The sequence below is a fragment of the Nicotiana attenuata genome, unplaced genomic scaffold (assembly GCF_001879085.1).
Source record: "Nicotiana attenuata strain UT unplaced genomic scaffold, NIATTr2, whole genome shotgun sequence".
Lineage (NCBI taxonomy): Eukaryota > Viridiplantae > Streptophyta > Magnoliopsida > Solanales > Solanaceae > Nicotiana > Nicotiana attenuata.
The window spans coordinates 6,248-12,948 of record NW_017671206.1 but is presented as its reverse complement, the minus strand read 5'-3'; the positions used below and the strand labels follow the sequence as shown (position 1 = coordinate 12,948).

At 39.9% G+C, this 6,701-nt stretch overlaps 1 pseudogene; it reads left to right on the top strand.

Moving 5' to 3' along the window:
• Positions 1–231: 231 nt before the first annotated feature.
• On the top strand, positions 232–6,392 carry LOC109206680 (annotated as a pseudogene).
• Positions 6,393–6,701: the final 309 nt, after the last annotated feature.

The window sequence follows — 6,701 nt, the reverse complement described above, 5'->3', positions numbered from 1 at the left end:
GTGTCGCAAAGGGGGGTCCAGATCAACCCCGATAAAATTAAAGCCATTGAAGATATCCCAGACAAACTATCAAGCGTGAAAGCGGTTCAAAGATTGAAAGGAAGACTGGTTGCTTTAAGCAGATTCATTTCCTAGTCTTGGAAAAAATGTCATCATTTCTTTTCGCTCCTCAAAAAGAAGAACAACTTTGAATGGACTTCGGAATGTCAGTAGACTTTGAGGGATTTAAAAATGTATTTGTCGAGTCCTCTATTTCAGTCAAAACTGGAGGAAGGCAAGCAGTTGTTGATCTACATAGCGGTCTCAGAGGTAGTCGTAAGTGTCGTTTTAGTCAGTGAGGATGAAGGTACGAAATCTCCTATCTATTATGTTAGTAAAGTTTTAACGGGAGTAGAACTCGCTACCCACATCTGGAAAAATTAGCCTTAGCTCTCGTAGTCATCGCTCAAAAGCTTAGACCTTACTTCCAATGTCATTTGATAGTCGTGGCGACAACTTTTCCCCTACGGAATATTCTTCACAAACCTAAACTTTCAGATAGGCTAGCCCAGTGTCTTGCACTTGTCAACGGTCAGGTAACCTTTGGCACGATAGCAAACTTTACTTCCCAATAGAAACTTTGCTACCGAGCATTCACTAGTGGAATCTACAAAGGAGCAAGACTTTAAGTGTTCAAATTCACATTCTAGCATTCGAACAAAGGGGGGAATGATATGAGAATACGACAATAATGACTGCCACATCAACTGAAACTATGAAATTCGGAAACAAAGTTGTATCATCAGGACCGGGGACTACGCTGCTAGCCCCATAGAAATAAGTTGTACAAGTTAGCCACAAGTAATGGAAATTTCTTTTTAGCACAACACATGCTTATGTACTTTTTAAAATGAAAGGAATAAAGTAAATTCCTTTTATTTTTATATTGTTTCTTGTCCTACCGATGAATTATTTTTATCATTTGAAAGTTAAACAAGTACTTCAAATGCTAGTGGCGTAATGAACAGGAGACGTGCTCTTCAAGAGCATCGTAAACGTAAAAGGGTCCTCTCCTATTAAACCCTCACGGTAAAGGATTGTTTTCGGAAGAACTTATGCCTGGAATCCAAATGCTTTCGGGGAAAAATACACTCGAAGCCTTGCATAATTTGACGCAAAGAGAAAGACTTGGCAATACTTAAACGGAAAGTACGCATAAAGAAAAACTTGTGCAATACTTAAATGAAAAATAGTTTTATATATAGCAAACATGCCAAGCAGCACAAGTATAAAAATATGGAAAAGAAAAGCAAAGTTAAAGGAAAGCAAAAAGCTAAGCTACTGCACCCTCGGAATCCAGAGAAAGAGAAGCATCTGCACCATCAGGAGAAGTAGGTGGATCTGCCGCCGGCTCAAAGTCTTGGCGTTCACCATCTTGGCCTTCAACATTAGGTTGTATCGGGAGACCCCTTCAGGCGGTTGACTCCAGCTCACCGGCCTTAGCAATTTCGGCATCAAAGTCAATGACGTCTGCTTTGGCATCTTCCATGGTTTTTCTCCACATATTGTACATAGAAGATGATTTTTCAACAATAAGGGAAGACGCTCGGCGCTAAAGTTCTTTCTTAATACGGTCAACCTCGGTCGAAAGGTTATCCCGCTCAGATCTAGCAGCCTGGAGGCTGACATCAAGGTTATAGACAGTGGAGTTAAAAACTTTATTGTGCTCTGTGACTCTCTTATACCTCTCTTCCAATAGGGCATACTTCTCCTCGGCAACAGCAACTTCTTCAGCTTTGGAGTTCAAGGTTGCCTCCATATTATTCAATCTTTCAATAGAGGCAGCCTCGCGATCAGATGCAGCAAAAATGGCATTATGCACCTCAACCCACTTTGCCCTAGTTACTTCAAATTGTACACTTAACAGGGTCACTACCTCTTGCTTGCTTTGCTATAACCGAGCCTCCATCTCAGCAGCCCAGCTTGTTCTTCTAGTACTAAGAGGCGAGCAGCAATTTGATCCCGCTCGGCCAACAATTGATCCCGCTCGGAGGTGAGTTCATCCTTGTCAAGGATTAACCTCTGAAGGCCCTCGGAAGCAAGGAAGTTAGCCCGCAAAACAAAAGTACAAACTAAAAACTATGTCATGACAAATAAAGGAATAACAACAAAGGAAATAAAGATGGTATCGCCGCTGCATTGTGCATGGCATTGTTCAACAAACATTCTCCTGAGAGAGACTGAATTTTATTCTTATCCTTTTCTGAAGCTAGAGGCTTCAGATAATTAACAAGTTCCACCGACCGGGACAGGAGATGGCATCTAGTAGAAACCAAGAGGGAAACACTCCTCCTCCTCTGAGGATCTACGGAGGGGGTAGAATAATTATGCCCCAAATTTACATGAATTAGGGACTAGGAAAGAGGGAAATCCCCCTCTCGGACGACTGCGGCCGATCGAGATGATGTAGCAATTGCCGGTGGTAAAGGCATAGTCGAAGAAGAAGGAGATGAAGCTGATGACATTGAGGTTGAGAAGCAGCTGTGGCAAATGCAGTGCTAATTGTTGGTTGCTCATCAACCCAAGACAGAAGAGACCCGGTACCCAGCCTCACGGTACAGGGGACAGCGAGTGGGACTTGGAAACGAGAGTTACCATTTTCCAGCATATCATATTCCCTCCAGAGCGTCGGGGCATCGACTTCGGTTGGGGTAACTAGCTCAAGAGACTGAGCATTCCATTGAACTAATGAAGGTCACCATCTTCTATATATAAAAGGCCCCTCATCACTGGCTCCTCCATCATCATCGATCACCACAGTGTCTATGGTCGCCTCGGGCGCGGTGCTCATCACCACAACATCTGCGGGCGCTCGGGCACAACACTCTTCGCCTTTTTATATTTACACTCGGCCTTTAAGGAACGTCGCCTTTTTGGTTTCTTGTTCTCCAGCCGGGGACTTCGAGAAGAAGCACATGCACCAAAAGCAGGCCCTTCGGGTAAACACCTTCTACAGCAACCTCGCCACATCAACCGGATCAGTCAAGACATCGTCCCCGGGGATGCTAGCAGAGCCTTGCAGAAGACCTGAATTCAACAGGAAAGAAAGGTTAACCAATTTTCGTATACAAAAAGAAAAGACAACATAAGTTCAACCTACAATGATTTTTGGCCTTCAACCCATATTTAAGGGCCAGTTCATTCCACTTGTGGGTCTCAGGCGTAGTGACATCCAGAATCTTCTGGACCCATTGGTCCAAGCCTTCAACCCTAGGTGGTGTCCACCGAGTTACTGAAATAATAAAAGAAGAAGGATCATTAATAATATGGGACAATCTTTAACTAGAATAAGAGACAAACGATGAACTTACGAGTACAGTTCCATAATTTGGGAAAGGATGGAGTCGTGGCCGGAATAATATCCGTAGTTGCAACTGTAACGAACCGTTCCATCTTTCCATGGTCGTTGTCATCATCCATGCTGGCTAGCAAAGCATGGTGGGCACGTTTGCTGAAATTTATCATTCCCCACGAAAAATCTTGAGGGAATAAAGGTTCATCAATTGAGCCAGGGATAGCTCTTTTCCTGTCTCCTTGCATAGATGCTAAAGACAAGAAACAGTCTGCCACACTGAAGGGCTCATATGTCCCAAGCAGACTTGGTAACAAAGGCAAAACTTCATGATAACAAAGTCAAGCCCCCTGCTCAATAAGAACGGGCCCAAAGCAAAGGGATACGTATAAACATTCGTAAATCCCTTCTTGTAGAAGGTTACTCGCTTCACCAGGTCAGGAGCGATGATATTTTAATCTTGAAAACCAGAACTTCCTTCACAGCAGGAATGCTAGAATGACGAATGGAAGAAGGATACACGCCAACATCCCATGTTCGTGGTTTATCAGAAGGGTACTTCTCTTCGAAGACCTTAGTTGTAATAAGCTTTTTGGGAATGATAGTGCTCGCCGTGGGAGGGGCAGCATCACCAGCACTCTCTTTGTTTTTCGAAGCACTGGAATTTCTGGAAGAGGAGGCCATTGTTATCAAAAGAGAATAAGGGTTTTTCTCTCAAGAAACAGATTAGAGGAAGTGGAAAACAAGAATGCGTTGAGTAAAGAGAGTTTGAGAGAGTTTGGAAAGTTATGAAGTGTAAAAGGATAAGGTTGATGCGTATAAGCAAAGGAATAGGCGGCTAAAATCGTGGCCATAATTACCTCGATAACCGGCAAAAGTGTTGCAGAATCGTGGTATGACGTGTGTTCGGGGCATTAAATATGGAGCGGCATTCATCTAATCAACCGTTAGAAACATTTCATACGGGGTCAAGGAATTTATCTTTACCAACTTCTCGGTGACAAAAAGTTATGCCACCGGAAAGTAAGGGGACTATCTGTATAGGGTAAAATTTATTCATATTAGATGCTTGCATGATGAAGCAATATGTGGAGCTGAAGACAGAAGGCAATCAGGTCTGAAGGCAACGATCTCGTTGGTTCTCAAAAGGAATGGTGTTCATGAAGGCAGAATAAATGTCTGCCACCCGGTAGTATTTAATGGAGAATATTCTATAGGATTGAGTACATAGTCCATTACAGAGAATATAGCATTCAATGCCTACCATTACACTTTCTTCAATGGACCTCATAATTGTCATTTAAGAGGGGCTTGGTCCTAGGACCTTGTTCCCTAGGTGTAATTATAAATAGAGAGCTCAACAACCATTGTAACGGATAGGAATTTTCAGACAAACATATGTTATACACTACTTATAGCTTAATAATATTTTATTTTCTTGCTTATAAATATTGTTATTGCTACCTTCGGAAGCTCTGTTCCCGGAAACAAGATTTCAGTTGTCTTATCTTGATTTCAATGCTACGTTTTACAGTCTTGTTTAATTTATTTATCTTTCTAGGATCAAATTAATTTACTTGTCTATAAACCATAGATAAATTCAACTATATCGTTTTATGGGTAAATTAGGGGGTCGTTAGTTTTGAGGGCATATTTGAGCCGGAAAAAAAGTGAAGATAAATTCAGCAAAATAGGTGAATGGAGGGTAGTTTTAAATCAGTTTTCCAATAGTTTATGGGTAATTTTGGCCCTTCCATCATATAAAAGGAAAATGTGTGATGAGCATATCCACAAATAGTAGTGGTGCCAATGCACAAATAGTTCTCTTTTACGTTTTGGAATCATTTGCAGTAGTACTACTGTGCATGCACTGAAGAAGATCTTCTTTTAAGAAAATGTGTTGAAGTGTACGGAGAAGAAAAGTGGCATCAAGTTCGTGTTGGAGCTGGTAATATTTCTAAAATGAATTACGTAAAAGGGTATGTGCATATATCATATATATACGCGCTTGGTGTTTAACAAATTAATACTGTGTAAATACATGCAGGTCCGAATAGATGTAGGAAGAGTTGCAGACTAAAGAGAGGCGACTTCTCTTCGGATGAAATAGATCTCATTTTGAGGCTTCATAAGCTTTTAGGCAACAGGCAAGTTCAAACGCTTTAATTTGATGGCTATATATAATTCTGTTTACGCTACTCATGTTTGGCTAACAAGAGCTGATCCAAGATTTAAATTTTATGGGTTCAACTTTTAAGATTTTTATTATTGAATTTATTGTACTGCTAAAATTTTGCGTTCAAATGTAAAACTTGTTGAGATTTTAGTAAATTTTATCTTTGGCGCAATACATAAACGGCCCCTTCAAGTTGTCCTCAACGACCAGCTGAACACCTCAACTGAATCCAAAAATTATGGATTCAGTTGAACCCGTCGACGAAATGCTACATTCACGCCTGTTGGCTAAGCACGAATTTTATATACACTAGTACTAATATATTTTAACTTATTTATAATACAATAGTGGTCATGGAAAAAAAATTAAATTTATAAATTAAGGATTGATGAAAAGGTAGAATTATAAGTAATACTAATTAATTATACTTAGAATTTGTAAAAATATAAAAAATAGAATGGTGTAATAAAATTTGACAAAAACTTACTAGTATGTGCATGGTTTATTAATTAGGTGGTCACTTATTGTTGGAAGACTTCCGGGGAGCACCGGAAACGATGTGAAGAACTATTGGAACACTCGCGTTCAATGGAAGTTCAATATTGCTCCTCATGATCATGTACAACAAAAGATTAGAAAGTGCAGATCGCCATTAATAAGATCACTAAGAAAGCTAGTGTAATAAGACCTCAATCTCTGAAATTGTCAAGATCAAAGAAGAATGTTTCTTTGTGCAGCATTAACAAAAGTGTAACAAACACTATTGAAGGTAATATAGTTGCAGCAATATTCAAGAATGATGATATTGGAATTTTGCTAGAAGGAGAAATTGATTGGAGTGGCTTTTCTATCGATACTGACCTAATGTGGGATCTACTTAATTAATTGACTGAAGCTAAGAGATGCATGTGATAGTATATTGGTACGTACGCCAAAAATGTCTCTATTTTTATGTCCAAAAGTACAAGTAGCAAGGCCCAGTTCTCTTTCTGTGTCTCTGTTTGCAAAAGGGTTGTTAAACATGTGAAATTGCAAAAAGGTATTTGGACTATAATTTAGTATTAAATATACGACCTTTTTTTCTCATTTATCTCCCTATAATTCTTAATCAATTGCAAAAGAAAAGAAATAAAAACATTTAAAATTGTTTTTCTGTCGTCTGAACTTGGAAATGCCAAACACCAGGTCCTTTGC